The following is a 16,675-nucleotide window of genomic DNA, read 5'->3' on the forward strand; positions in this document are numbered from 1 at the left end:
TATGTTCATTGAATGGTGACTCTTAAATATATTTACATCAAGGGACTTCAAGCTAGAATCATCCACCTTTTTTATTGGATAGTACAAATCCTCATATACCTTCTTTTTTTTCTTTTTTGTTGGATGGAGGTGGAAAGGGGAGGAGGGATTCTCTTCCCAGCCAGACGATGGTGCATTGCACTTCACTGGAGCCATCTGATGTCACCGGCCCTAAGTTGCCAATGAACAACGAACAGATGGCATGTCATTGCTGGTGCCACTGGAGGACGGCCATCGGGCAGTGCCAGCAATGGCATGCCACCGTCCGGCGGCGGCTGAGCGGGTGGACATTTACTCCTCCTCCAACATGTTGTCTCTAAAAAGTAATTTAAAAATGAATTTGTACAGGGCCATCCGATAAAAAAGGTGGACGGCCCTGGTTTGATGTTCCTTGATGTTAGGGAAGAAGGTTAGATGCAGTTTGCCAAGCATTTTTCCAAGCAAATATTGTGCATAAACCATGTGAGAGTAAAGATATTTTCCATATATTCAACATGATTTAGTCCAACCATTACTTCTACAAAACAAATTGATAATATATAGTATAAAAGATAAAGTACCCCATGTAGTTGCATCCTCTCTCCACTCCAGTTTTTGTAGAAAAGGATGACATGTATTCATTGGTTTATCAACGTAGGCAGTTGTTAGTAAAGTATGGCAGTTATATTGACAGAGGATTACAATAAGTAAACACAATTTTTTGACAGATGAAATCCTATGTTTTGGTAAAAAATCCTTTTGTATTGATGTTCTGGTAGGACCTAACCCCAGTATAGGCGACAGCCCGATTCTTAGGGTCGATCCTACACCCACGATCCTCGTAGAGGGTCCACACGGGTCTAAAGACGCCTAAAGATTGAACCAACACAACTCAAAGAGAAAAACTAAGATTAGACTCAGACCAAACACACTCCTTGTAGTCGGATCTTAGGCTCTAGGCCACCGGAAAACTACAGGAATACTAGACAAATGCGGAAGCAATTCAAAACTATGCAAGGAAAATAGCAAATCTAACTAGTCTAAATGAAGTACCTCCCCAAGGCTTGCTCGGGGTTCATTTGATGAATCTTCTGGAATTCTTTGATGATCTGTTGTAGGTGCTGCTGAGGATGAATTCCAGACGTCAGGTTATAGCTGAGAAAATCGGGACACCAAGGTGGAAGGTGCTGCAACGCCAAGTTGGAGAAGATCGCTGGTAAAGTCTTTGATGTCTTCTCTTCAACTCGGTTGCTGCTGCTGGTTTTGACGGAGTTGATACAAGTGCTGCTGCTCCAGGTGTGGCAATAGGCTCTAGATATAGCTGGGAGAGAGCCTCTTAGCTCAGCCCACCTGGCTGAGTGCTGTGGTAGCACACGGGATCCGGTTGCTTGGTGATAGCAACCTCAATTCGCTTGGGCGAGTGGATGAAATGCCCAAGGGTGCACACCAAATGCTGTAGTCGTGGCTGGGGATGGGTGGATTCTGCTTGGTCTTAGCTGAGGAATTACCTAACTACAGTCAATAGAGGAAAGCTCGGCCGTAGAGCTTGCTAATGATCCTAAGTGTGGCTGGCTTAGGGCCGGTTAGGAGCGATAGGGGCTTGGACGGCTGCGGCTACGGTGTAAGGGAAGATGATCTAAGAGTGTGAGGTCTGGAATGAGGTGGCTTAAGACAAGGGAATGTGGGATGATGATTAGGAACTGGTGGTTAGGTTCAAGGATGATTGAACAAGTGGCTTGGGTTTAAATGAGAGAGCTAATGAGGAACTAAGGAGGGTTAGGGATCACGTGAGTTTGACCTGGGATCAAAAGGTGGACTCCTACACTTGAACCTAGGATAATCCTCTAGATCGAAGGCTGAAAATTCAAAGGTGGTAAGTGGGATGTGATGTGGCTGGGATCTAGGGATGGTTAATGATTGAAACTCCTAAACTAAAGAGCAAATCCTTCCAAATGTGGGCACTAGTGGCGCCGGCTCCTCCAATGTAGTCAAATGTGGCGAGGTGGCGCCTTGTGGAATGAGGATTCCAAATGTGGGGATTCTCTTCCAACTCACGTGCATATCAAGGGTCAGATCTTCTCCTAAGGATCTGGATGAAGGGCTAGGAGAGACTTGGAAGGGTAAGGATGAAGCTGTACCACTTTTTGAAGCTAGAATGTAGCAGTTTTCCCTTAATTCTCGCCTAGAAAATCTCCTCTCCATGCGATACCTCTTTGGAGTACTTTTGGATGGAATTAACCTTGGAAATGATGGTCCCACTTCGTGGCAAGGAAGGGCACTTTGGTCGTTGGGTGATGATGACGGGAATCCCCCAAATGTGGCCGGAATTATGGCAGAGGTTGCCGGAAAACCAGAAGTTCCCGGTGACTTGGTGCTTGCTATCGCCAAGGCCGTTCTTCGCGAAACCAATGTGTATCTTCTTCTTTCTTTGCGTGGAATCACCTTATATGGTCCATTCCCATGTCCAAGTTGGTCTCACTGTGATTTCTTGAGGATGGAATTCTGATTTTGCCGGCGAAATTCCAGAGATAGACCGTGGATGAAAACTAAAATCGATCGACTCTTCTTGTGTCGTTTCCTTGAGTGATTTCTCAACTAGGAAAGCCTCAACGCCTAGGATCTTCTAAGACATGTAAAACTTGGTTTAAATCAAGTTTCAACCGTGGAGAAGAAGGGAATCTCGGCTGTGACTCAACACTTCTCCTCTTCTTGTAAGTCAAACCTTGGATCAAACCAAACCAACGTAGTTGCTTTGCTTTCACCTTAGGAAGCCAAGAACTAACCTTGTATGAGGAAACCGTGAGTTTGCTGCCCTCCGTTGGATGAAGACGCAGCCTCCTTGCTCAACTTAGGCCTCTAATATCTCTGATGTAGTAGAGATATTGCACCCAAGACGTAGCTGGGCAGATGGGAAGATGAAGACGATTATAACTCCTAGGGCCGTGGCTCACCCAAGAGAAAGCCGCCACCTTCTTCTTCAATGAGAGTTGATGTAAATGAAAGAGAGGGGAGATAGTGAGGAGTTGGGAAGGAGAGGAGAGGAAGACGTGAGGGGAAAGGGGTAGTAGAGGGCCAGCATGCTGGTCTTAGGAGAAGAGATTGGAGAGAACGTGAGAGAGAGAGAGGCACGAGAAGAGAGAGAGAAGTGAGGAGAGAGAGAGAGCAAAGAAGCAAATGACCATGATTTCCCAAAATTGCATGTGTTTACACATGAATCAAAACCTTGTATACATGAGTACATAAATCTGGTTCCCTTGCATGGAACCAGCCCAAATCCAAATCCAGAATATGCTAAAGCAAAACGGATCCAAGGCACAACCCACCTTGGTAAGTTTGAATCCAAAACTGAATTGGCCCAAACTCAAATAAAGCAAATCAAGAAGTGAAAAATGGCTAAGTCCTAGCTAGACGCCCCTTGAGCCTTGTGAGCTCAAGGTGGGGACCTCGTCCGGGTTGCCGCCCAAACTTCGGACTTGACACATCCCTTAACCTCATTGAGCTGAGCTCAATTCAGCCAAGAGACCTCCCTAGACTCGTCCTAGACCGACTCTAGAGATTTGGGTTTCGACACGACTCAAGAATGGACCATGGCCTATACCGGAGAAGTCCTATGGATCTAGTATCCTAACTCGCGGATTCCCCCAATTGCTGGTCTTCACCTAGTTCATTCATGTCCTAGAGTCATTGCATATCCTCCCGCACCTCCCACTGCATTTGCTCTAGGCTCGAAGTTTAATTCCACTGAGCCGTGATCTCTCACTGTGGCCGTGCCTTTGGCCTTAGTTAGGCCTACTCGGACTAAGGCTCGTTTCAGATCCACCCTCCTTAAATCGAGTTTGTCCCCAAGCTCGTTGTGAACTTGTTTCTTGGTGGCTCTGACCCACGCAGTCATCTTTCACCTTGTGTTTCCTCCCTGGTCCATGGTCTCTGGGTAACACCTTCAATGAGTTCCGAAGATGGAGGAAACATCTTCTTGGGCCTCTTGAATAAACCTTGAACGTGGCCCTTTTAACTCTGAGGTTAGCTATGGTCAATGTGTCTGGACCATAGTCTCGAGGTAGTTGTCCAATTTGCTTCATTGGTTGCCCAAGCAACCTATCAACATTCTGGATCTCATCCCTTGACATGGCTTTACCACGGTCATGTGGTTGCCACTTTCTACCACCATGTTGTAGTTGTTTTTGCACTTGTTTAGGGCCATAATCCCTTGGGAGTTGCCCTATAGCCCTCTTTTGCAGCCCTTGTAGCTGCTCAGTAGTGCCCTCCTGATGTGCGAGGGCCTTCCCTCTGTTGTGGGCTTGCCATAGACGCCCACCTGCTTGTAGTACTTGTTGGTTGATGATGTAGTCTTCCTGCTTACAATTACTCTGTGCTGCCCATTGCGCCTCATTGCGCTCATGTCGTTGTAGTCAATTGATGTTGGTGACTCCGACTTGTAATCCTCAAATGAACTCGAGGGGTTCCACATCTCTTCATTGCAATTTGGTAACTCTGAGTACTGGGATGCTCTCCATCTTTTTGGGTAGAGCTTTTCATTCTTATTTCTGTGAATCACCTCTTCATTTTGTTGTTGTCCACCCTCCTTAGGATGTATCATCTGTTGTTGTAATAGAGAATGGGTGGACAAAGATCTTTCTTTGTTCTCATACGATTCAATATGCCCACTCTTAGCCATTGGGCCTTCACGATTCACTCGTGGATCTTCTTGAGGAGCCTTATATTGGTTGAATGATGGTCTTGGCTCCAAAGTAATAGTGCGATCATCATCAAAACTGCACAAGAAATCATCTTCAAACTCTGAGAAGAATCCTGCTAATTCCTCTTGCACTTCCTCTTGCCACTTTTGGATGCAGCGAAGCTTAGCATGTTGATCACTTTCACTCATCTCAATAGGGGCTAACCACATATCCTCGCTCTGTGGATGATTCTGACAAGAGGGTATTCCTTCAAGTTGCTCCACCCGTGGTCCGATACCTTGGTCTTGGTGTGAGCACGTCATGTGGAAAGCTAACTCTTGGGTTGCTTGTAGTTGTAACTCTTCCACAATCTGTGAGCAGTCAGTTGAATCTGCTCCACCCTCCTTATGATCTGCCTTACCTTCTATTGTGGAGGGATACGATGGATGATCCTCGCTTCGCTGGCTGGACTCTTCATCTCCTTCTATTTCCATGGGATCATTAGAGTCCACGCTGCTTGCCTTTTCTTCATCATTCCTTTGATCTTCAAGGTTAAGATCTTCTGGCATTTGACAACGGATTAGCTCCACCTTGTCTTTTAGCTGTATGATCTCAAGAGGTTGAAGCTCGCTTGATTCTTCCACTTCCATCATGTTGGGTGAAGCTAGAGCTGTACAAACTAAAGATTCTTCTTTGTACGTATCTAATGCTTGGTTGGGACTAGACGCGTGCATTGAGTTTGTAGAGATTGAAGCTCTTTCTTCATGTGATCCTAAAGAATCTTCACTTAGAAGTGTCTCTTCAATAGATTCGCACTCTTGACACTTGCTTTCTATTTCAGCCAATAACTCATTGGTAGTCCATGTCTTCAATGATTCGCCATCACTTGAGTTGTTGGATGGCTCCTCAACTGTAGCTTGATCATGGACACCCTTGCCCTTGAGGCTATTGTTCGGCACTTCACATTTGATTGTCTCTACCGCTTGGTGCATTTCATCTCTCTTGTTCCTGCTTACTTCATCCCTTTTCTTAGGTTGATAATTGGTCTGAGGGACCTCGGATTTTTGAGTAAGGCCTTTAGTTGAGTAGGCCTTGCGGTAGGCTTTAGTGTTGCCAGTTTTCCTTGGAGATGGTTGTGACACCGCACTCATGATGCCTTGGTTCTTGTTTCCGTTGCCTTTGCTCATGTGCTTTGTGCGAGGTGGCGGAGTAGCTGGTCCGAGTAGCTCTTTGCTCTTCATGTTGGTCGGAACCATGCCCTTGGACGTGTTGCTCCTTAACTCCACGTGAGGCTTCTCTTGTTTCCCGTTGTCCAATATCTCATCCATCTTTGAGAGCGCTTGTCGTATCAACTCTTCAATGTTAAGAGATGACTCTCCTGGGTTACTATTTACAGGTTTCCCTATTTGTTGGACGGGTTTGGTGTTGGGATTTCTTCCAACACAAACTTATGACTCATATCTCCTATTTGTATCACTTTTCCTGGATAAACTTGTAAAAGCTCACCCAGGTTGACTACTCTTCCTGCAACCCTAAGTTGACCCACTAAGGTCCTATTGGTGATCCTAATGTTACAGGTCACCTTGTCCACTTCAATCACACAATGATAACCCATTACGCTGACATCTCGTAGGATGATGTCGCATCTTGGGTTTTGCCCAATCAAGAAACTGATGAACCGTGGGCCGTAACTCCAATCTTCTCTTCCATGAGTTTTCCATAAGAATAGGTGCTAAACACTAAATCAACATCTAAACTTCTGGGATACGCACCTTCTTTCATCATTCTTGCCTTCTCTAAAATCAAAACAAATGCTTAAAAACTTTCAAAGCTATCTATTTCAAACACCAAACTGAACTACTAAAAGCTGAAAACCACAACACTTGTAAATTCTGCAACTCTCTAACCAGACATCCAAAAATCACGAAACTTGGTAGCAAAATACTAGACACGATAAGGAATTCAATGCCACCAAGATCAAGCTCTAACTCTGCTCCAGGAAAGCACTCGTTCTTCTGAAAGTCACGCCTGGGCGTGTTCTTCAACCGCGCAGGAACCCCCCAGTGATAGGGGTCCACTCAAAAAATCATAACTTTTCACCCATAACTCAAAAAAATCTGAAATTTGAACTGGAGATTCCTGAGACTTGGGCGCTTCCAACGAGCCTAAGCTCGGCCAATTCTGATGCCGGAGCTGACAGCGCTGGCCACCGGAATCCGGCGTAGTTTCTGGTTTTTCAGAAACTGAAAAAAAAATGCAGGCTGAAGAGGATGAGTTTCTGCTATGCTACCATCAAACCAAACTAACACTGCTGGAATCTGGAAACTGAGTACGGTGGCCTCTCAAGATGGCTCTGATACCAAACTGATAGGTTTGGTATCAGCTGGAAAAGTTTGGAACTCTCCTTTCCAACTTTTACCCGCTTTTACCAAAATCGATCTTTCTTGCACTTATGAGCAACATAAACTCTAGAATTTGAATTCACAAGATGTAAACAAGCAACGGAATCCTCCACGTAGGCTCTGATACCAAATTGATAGGACCTAACCCCAGTATAGGCGACAGCCCGATTCTTAAGGTCGATCCTACACCCAAGATCCTCGTAGAGGGTCCACACGGGTCTAAAGACGCCTAAAGATTGAACCAACACAACTCAAAGAGGAAACTAAGGCTAGACTCAGACCAAACACACTCCTTGTAGCCGGATCTTAGGCTCTAGGCCACCGGAAAACTACAGGAATACTAGACAAATGCGGAAGTGATTCAAAAGTATGCAAGGAAAATAGCAAATCTAACTAGTCTAAATGAAGTACCTCCCCAAGGCTTGCTCGGGGTTCATTTGATGAATCTTCTGGAATTCATTGATGATCTGCTGTAGGTGCTGCTGAGGATGAATTCCAGACGTCAGGTTGCAGCTGAGAAAATTGGGACACCAAGGTGGAAGGTGCTGCGACGCCAAGTTGGAGAAGATCGCTGGTAAAGTCTTTGATGTCTTCTCTTCAACTCGGTTGCTGCTGCTGGTTTTGACGGAGCTGATACAAGTGCTGGTGCTCTGGGTGTGGCAGTAGGCTCTAGATATAGCTGAGAGAGAGCCTCATAGCTCAGCCCACCTGGCTGAGTGCTGTGGTAGCACACGGGATCCGGTTGCTTGGTGATAGCAACCTCAATTCGCTTGGGCGAGTGGATGAAATGCCCAAGGGTGCACACCAAATGCTGTAGTCGTGGCTGGGGATGGGTGGATTCAGCTTGGTCTTAGCTGAGGAATTACCTAACTACAGTCAATAGAGGAAAGCTCGGCCATAGAGCTTGGTAATGATCCTAAGTGTGGCTGGCTTAGGGCCGGTTAGGAGCGATAGGGGCTTGGACGGCTGCAGCTACGGTGTAAGGGAAGATGATCTAAGGGTGTGAGGTCTGGAACGAGGTAGCTTAAGACAAGGGAATGTGGGATGATGATTAGGAACTGGTGGTTAGGTTCAAGGATGATTGAACGAGTGGCTTGGGTTTAAATGAGAGAGCTAATGAGGAACTAAGGAGGGTTAGGGATCACGTGAGTTTGACGTGGGATCAAAAGGTGGACTCCTACACTTGAACCTAGGATAATCCTCTAGATCTAAGGCTGAAAATTCAAAGGTGGTAAGTGGGATGTGATGTGGCTGGGATCTAGGGATGGTTAATGATTGAAACTCCTAAACTAAAGAGCAAATCCCCCCAAATGTGGGCACTAGTGGCGCCGGCTCCTCCAATGTAGTCAAATGTGGCAAGGTGGCGCCTTGTGGAATGAGGATTCCAAATGTGGGGATTCTCTTCCAACTCACGTGCAAATCAAGGGTCAGATCTTCTCCTAAGGATCTGGATGAAGGGCTAGGAGAGACTTGGAAGGGTAAGGATGAAGCTCGTACCACTTTCTGAAGCTAGAATGTAGGAGTTTCCCCTTAATTCTCGCCTAGAAAATCTCCTCTCCATGCGATACCTCTTTGGAGTACTTTTGGATGGAATTACCCTTGGAAATGATGGTCCCACTTCGTGGCAAGGAATGGCACTTTGGTCGTTGGGTGTTGATGATGGGAATCCCCCAAATGTGGCCGGAATTATGGCAGAGGTCACCGGAAAACCAGAAGTTCCCGGTGACTTGGTGCTTGCTATCGCCTAGGCCGTTCTTTGCGAAACCAATGTGTATCTTCTTCTTTCTTTGCGTGGAATCACCTTATATGGTCCATTCCCATGTCCAAGATGGTCTCACCGTGATTTCTTGAGGATGGAATTCTGATTTTGCCGGCGAAATTCCAGAGATAGACCATGGATGAAAACTAGAATCGATCGACTCTTCTTGTGCCGTTTCCTTGAGTGATTTCTCAACTAGGAAAGCCTCAACGCCTAGGATCTTCTAAGACATGTAAAACTTGGTTTAAATCAAGTTTCAACCATGGAGAAGAAGGGAATCTCGGCTGTGACTCAAGACTTCTCCTCTTCTTGTAAGTCAAACCTTGGATCAAACCAAACCAACGTAGTTGCTTAGCTTTCACCTTAGGAACCCAAGAACTAACCTTGTATGAGGAAACCGTGAGTTTGCTGCCCTCCCTTGGATGAAGACGCAGCCTCCTTGCTCAACTTAGGCCTCTAATATCTCTGACGTAGCAGAGATATTGCACCCAAGACGTGGCTGGGCAGATGGGAAGATGAAGATGATGATAACTCCTAGGGCCGTGGCTCACCCAAGAGAAAGCCGCCACCTTCTTCTTCAATGAGAGTTGATGTAAATGAAAGAGAGGGGAGATAGTGAGGAGTTGGGAAGGAGAGGAGAGGAAGACGTGAGGGGAAAGGGGTAGTAGAGGGCCAGCATGCTGGTCTTAGGAGAAGAGATTGGAGAGAACGTGAGAGAGAGAGAGGCACGAGAAGAGAGAGAGAAGTGAGGAGAGAGATAGAGCAAAGAAGCAAATGACCTTGATTTCCCAAAATTGCATGCGTTTACACATGAATCAAAACCTTATATACATGAGTACATAAATCTTGTTCCCTTGCATGGAACCAGCCCAAATCCAAATCCAGAATATGCTAAGGCAAAACGGATCCAAGGCACAACCCGCCTTGGTAAGTTTGAATCCAAAACCGAATTGGCACAAACTCAAATAGAGCAAATCAAGAAGTGAAAAACGGCTAAGTCCTAGCTAGACGCCCCTTGAGCCTTGTGAGCTCAAGGTGGGGACCTCGTCCGGGTTGCCGCCCAAACTTTGGACTTGACACATCCCTTAACCTCATTGAGCTGAGCTCAATTCAGCCAAGAGACCTCCCTAGACTCGTCCTAGACCGACTCTAGAGACTTGGGTTTCGACACGACTCAAGAATGGACCATGGCCTATACCGGAGAAGTCCTATGGATCTAGTATCCTAACTCGCGGATTCCCCCAATTGCTGGTCTTCACCTAGTTCATTCATGTCCTAGAGCCATTGCATATCCTCCCGCACCTCCCACTGCATTTGCTCTAGGCTCGAAGTTTAATTCCACTGAGCCGTGATCTCTCACTGTGGCCGTGCCTTTGGCCTTAGTTAGGCCTACTCGGACTAAGGCTCGTATCACGTTCTTTGTCTGTCAGTAATAGGTATTTTTACTGTCAGGTCTATCACCTCAATAAAACTTGTAATTATGTTATACTATGTACAACCCAAATAATAGAAATACAAAAAAAAATTGCAATTAATGGATAATTGAACAAAGCTGCAATTAATGTCTTACACAAAACATATCCAATGAATTGTTATTCTCGTCCATCATGAGTATATTAAGAAAATACATGAAAACTGAAGTAAGCATAATAAAGTTCTTGATAATTATAGTCCACGTCCCTTATTAGTATGGTGCTTGTATCACAATCAATACAGGATACCAAGTCCAAGAATCGAGACTTCAACTTTATTCTACACACATCGATGTTGAAAATTAGGAGGCATCGGCAAACCTATATAGAAGAAGTAAAATATGTTATACGAATCGTATAGATAGTTTAACATATAATATATTTGAAACTGAACTGAATGATTCTACAAGTGAAACCATGATTTGATTTATAGGATCTTCAAGCTTATCCACACTTGCACATTTGATCTCTAGCATAGAGACCTTAACACAGGTTGGCTCGAGCTCAAGTACTCTAGCACATGTTACTTTAAGCTCATCATATCTTGCACATTTTTTCTCAAGTACAACTACCTTTCCTTGTAAAGAACAGACTTGTTCTTTAATGTTGCATTTTGTGCTTCAAGTTGACTCTTAAATGTGCTTCAGTAAACAACTATGCAGGTTTCACACCTAGTATTCTCATCAATGTACCTAACCATTTCTATCTTCTGTCGATACTTGAGATAGCACATCACCATTGTCATGTGAATCAGATGCTCCCTCAAACGAAGCAGCAATCTTTTTATTTAGCTTTTCGTAATGCATTACATGTGAACAATGTTAGTATATAGCAACACATCTCCTCTTATGTGAACACCAAATGCAGACAATAATTACTATAATGCTGTTAGTTTCAGGGTTGAAGTAGTTTGCATTATTGTTGTTTCGAGTAGCAATAAAAGCCTCAACATGTGAAGATTAAGGTCCATCTTCTCCAAACTGTTCAAAGGGATATGTGAAATTGAGAGGGGGGGGGTGCTAAATCAATCTCAACCACATTAGCCTCAAAAATGAGAAATCTCAGCCCAAATTAACACTCCACAATCCAATCAGCATAACACCCTCTAGGCTCAAACTAAGGACATCGTGAATATATGCCATACAACCTGACCAGTTGTGCTGCCCATCACTTGGAGAGAGAGAGAGAGAGAGAGCGCCAATAAGGGGTTGGCCTTGATGTTGGTGGGAGAGATCAGGCTAAAGGTGAGATGGAGCAAGTGGACATGGACAAAAATGCCAAGAGAAAAGAAAAAGGAGCTGGGAAAAAGGAGCCTGGACTTGAGTTTAAATTAGGCAAAAAATTTATAACGTGATAAAGACTGTGTTCAAGATATGCAAGCATATGCAAGCATCACCATGCCTTGAGAAAAGCATCAATGATGACACAATTAAACAAACAATAAGTGAGACCATCTGTAATGTAGTGAAAATCATATAAGTAAAAACCCAATTCAGCGATCATTGATGATGCAATATAGATTAGCATCAGTAAAGATCAAGTAAACTCTTTGTGACCATTTGTAGCAGTTAAAAAGCATTAGTGAAACCCAATGAATATATAATATGAGATGCCTAATGAGCTCTTGCAACCATTTGTTGTGTTGAAGAGAGCGTTAGAGAAAACCCAATAAAATAAAGAATATGTGACCCTTTTTGCAACGAGCTACAAAATAGCATTAGCAAAGTCCCAATGGCAACCTTTTGTGATATGCTATACATTTACATTAGTAGAGGCCCACTGAGCTTCTGTGACTATCAGTGGTGCTACGAAAATTAAATATCAGTGAAAACCCAAGGAAATAATACCCAACATAACAACCATATGTGACACATCGTGATTTTGTGCCAATAGGGACCTGAGCCGGTTTAGCCTTATGTGGCTCTACCATTAAAAATTACCATTTTCTGTGAAATTTTATGGGCATTTTTTCAAAATCACAAATAAATAGATAATGTTTGATGGCACCTAACTTTCATGTATTATTAAGAACAGACCTAGTTTCTTTCATGCTTAATAAAAACATCCATAACTTTGTTTCTACCAAGTCAAATGTCCAGTTTTGCTGTTTAATTTTCTGGGTATGATAAAAAAAAATTCTAACTAATTCCTATACCATCATAACATAGCTGACTTGGACAAAGTTAAACGTGAACTACTAAAATATTGTTTGATATAATTATAGAGCTAGATATGCTAGTAAACAGGCAATATGTCCACCCTTTGGGTATTTTAATCAATTTAGGTGACTAACCCAACTTAAGTTTGTGTCCTTCGAGCTTAATGTTCAAAAGATTTTTGCTTGCAAAGCTTATTGGCAGTTTTAACCGTATCAAAAATTTAAGTGGGCTTTGATTATCGTCAAATACTTAGAACTTTGAAATCTGCCGTTCTTCCTAAAGAAGAGATTCAACTGTTTTGTTATCTTTAGTCTTCCATACTTTATGGTCTCACCTCTCACAATGTGATACTCCAGACCGAAGGTTTCTTAAGGCGATGTTTTTGCTTGGCAAGCATGGCAAGGCTCTACTCTGAAAGGGGCTATAATTGGATTTAAATCCATGAAGGCTTTCTATGAATCTCTTAAATCCTGCTGTTCTCTCAAATCTTCTCTTAATGGAAGATGTAAGAAAAATCAAGACATAAACGGAATCAAAATATTATCAGCATTCCAATTGTTTCCAATATGGATGTTGAAGATAAATGTATATAGAATGATTTCTCATACCACCTGCCAATCCTTATCCAATATATGGTGAATGAACCAAATTAATGTATAAAATGCAATAAGCAGCAGGAAAATGAGGAATTGATTTTTTGCATCTGTAATTGCTTCATTTGGTGCGATTTTGATTGTTTCCGTAGTTTCTATATTGAGCCAATTTCTCCACTATAAATTGAATCATTCTATCCATTCTCTGTGTGTCTTTTCCTTTTGGTTTTATCTTATATAGAAGCTGCCACTAACCATGAAGTTGAATGTCAGCAAGGTATTAAAAAATTTTAAAAATTATTTTTTGCAATAATGATAATTGCTTCAAGAAGTCACATTTTTAGTTTTTTTTTTCTTTTTTTCAGTTTGTTGTGCATTAAATTTTATATTCATATACATTAGTTTTTTGTTGTTGAATGAGATCTGACCATTTCCGAGGGAGCCTTGAACGAACCCCTCAAATGACTCCTTTTTTGCATTGTTATTGGCTTCTTCCTTCAAGTGGCTTTGTATCTTGACTTTGAGCATGGATATTAAGAAGTACGTCATTCTAACCGGCTTGGAATCAGCAGCCTTGATTTGGAGCTTTCCTTGTTGCTTAGGCAAACCTGCAATATTCAGGTTTTGAGCTGGATGACTTGATCAATTTCTATTTCCAATTTGTCCCACTTTCCTTCTTTTCGGGTGAGCAGTGAGTAGGGCCTCTTCGCCTCAAATCGGCAGACAACTTTGAACATTGCAACAATGAGCATTTACTAAAACACCAAGGGAAAAATCTGCTCCTTGCTTTTAGTTCTAGTTTAGTAATTGTGTAAATTCAGGGGTGAATCAATCAATAGAAATGTCAAAATAATTTTAGACAGAAATTCTTGCACACACTCTCTCTTTGTTCTTTTCTTCTTTATACTTTATCCAAATGACTCGGTTCTGCCAATCTGATACGATACCTGATAATGGCAGAACCGACTCGTTTGGATAAAGTATAAAGAACAGAAGAACGAAGAGAGAGTGTGTGCAAGAAACTCGGTTTAAATTGTTTTGCTTTGACATTTTTGTTGATTGATGGGGCTCCTAAATGCATAGAATATTTGCTAAACCGGAATGAAAACCAAGGAGTAAATTTTTCCTGGCTTGGTGTTTTAGTGGATACTCATTATTGTGATGGTCAAAAGTCTTTTTTTTTTTCAGAATTTCAGGCGAACAGACCATGCAAATCTTTTCGCGGCAAATAGAGTTTTCACCAGACATTATAGATCTTTTTTTTTGCTGTATAACTGATATGAACTTAAAAATATGTTGATGCAAAACATATATTAAGTTGATCTGTTTTTGAATTTTAATAATATTATTATAATAAAAAAAGACAAATGGCTCACATAACATCAATATTTTGATGGTAAAAAAATCTACATTTTGCATAAAAACAATTTGAATCAGAACAGTTTTGTATCAAAATAGGTTTCATAAAAATATTGGAATGTTTATGTTTTACTTAAAATGTTTTTTAGTAAAAAGTTAAGGGGTATGTTCTTTGTCACTAACCTAATGATTGGGTTTGTACCCATCTCTCTCTCTCTCTCTCTCTCTCTCTCTCTCTCTATATATATATATATATATATATATATATATATATATATATATATATATATATATATATATATATTTGTGCACTTCGTCCTCCTCTAAGTAAAAAGTTAAGGGGTATGTTCTTTGTCACTAACCTAATGATTGGGTTTGTACCCATCTCTCTCTCTCTCTCTCTCTCTCTCTCTCTCTCTCTATATATATATATATATATATATATATATATATATATATATATATATATATATATATATATATATGTGCACTTCGTCCTCCTCTAAATGAGGCAAGTGCATATGGCTGAAAGTCATTTGTGGATAGAGAAAGGGTGACAACCAATCTATTTAGCCGATTGAAGGCCTCATCTTGATCGGAAAAATCTGATCCTGTAAGCATTTGAGCCTTGGTTGTAGAGTAATCTGATGACAATCCAGCTAATTAACAACAATCATTTTCTCCATGTGAAACTTGAGACATGCTTGCGGGGAGGTTTAAGAAATTCATCTTTTCATAAATAAACTACAATTCTGTAAAATACTCAGTTAAATCTATGTCATTTTGCTACATTTGTAATAATTCCCGTTGAACTTGTAGAATTTTGCTGATGTTATTGTCTTGAAAGTACGTCTGCCATAGATAATTTTATATAGCTTTAGCTATACTATAATAGTAGAGCCTAATAGCAATTTAAGGCTGAGTGTTATTCATAAGCCAAACACTAATTTTGTTGTTTTCTTCCTTCAGAATATATTTCTTCATGGGTCCAACAACTGACAGCTTGAAGGTTCTAGCCCATACATCATAGTTAAATCCATCTAGTTTGGTGTAGATTCAAAGGAAAATAGATTTGAGAAAGCTTTGTACTCTACACCATCATCAGGTTCAATTGTATCATGTTGTAGAGATTTATTGACAGCAATGACAAAACTTAGAAGATCGATAAATTTGAAAGTCTAAGAACAAATTCTTATGTAATTATGAAATACCCTTGAATGAATGATTGACTAGTAAAACAACTGGTCTGAAAAATAAATTAACTTAACCCACGACAGATTGTAACCACACCTGTGCTACAGCAACACTACACCAATAACCAACAATGTTCTAACCTGCAGCGCATCATCTCAGCAACACCATGACAAGCACAAAGTTGCATTCAAAGATTACCTCAGATTCATATCTTCAAGCAATCAGCCACTATCCACATATGCTTGAAATTCCACCAACGACCTTAGTTAACATGGGTTAGGGTTTCTAATCATGTTGACATATTTGTGATCAGTACCCTAACCCCCAACAGGCTAAGAAGCACCTTTTTAGAAAAGAAAAGTTATCAGCACCCAGCCATTGATGAAGGATAAGAGAACGAGAAAAGCTCAACAATTTAAAATAGCATCAGTAGGGTCCCAAGACTGTTGGCTCTGGTACCATGTTGTTCTTAACATTAAACAACCAAGATAGAAGAAAATGAGACAGGAGATAATTGAAAGAAGCTAGAGAGGAGAGAAAGAGAGAAAAGGGAGTCGTCACTCACAGCTCCTCCTCCTCCTTTAGATTAAAAGGAACAAATTAGGGTTATGTTTAACCCTTGGAATAAAGAGTCTAATAAATAATTAAAAATTAAAAGAAATACCTAATAATAAAGTTTCAAAATACAGAAAACCCCAAACCAACATGTTTTTTCAACAACTTAAACCAAGACTCTTCAAAATCTAACTTGTTTTGAGCTAATCCCCTTTTTTGAGTACCCTGTTAAAATTTTACCAACTTTGTTGGGCTTCTCAAGGAAAGCTCAAGTGTGTGTAGTAACGGACAAGTGGACCCCTATTTATAGGAGGGAGAGGGGGCATTCCCATTGAATCCATGGATACATGACTAAATTCCTTCCCCCCTCTCTTCTCTCTCAAATCAAAACCAAACATTAAAGATGCAATTTAAATTGAATTTTGCTCGTTGCGATGTCATCTGAACTCCGAATTCAATTCCGTAAAAGGCCACGTTCAAATTTACAT

This window comes from Nymphaea colorata, chromosome 7, assembly GCF_008831285.2.
Source record: "Nymphaea colorata isolate Beijing-Zhang1983 chromosome 7, ASM883128v2, whole genome shotgun sequence".
Taxonomy (NCBI): domain Eukaryota; kingdom Viridiplantae; phylum Streptophyta; class Magnoliopsida; order Nymphaeales; family Nymphaeaceae; genus Nymphaea; species Nymphaea colorata.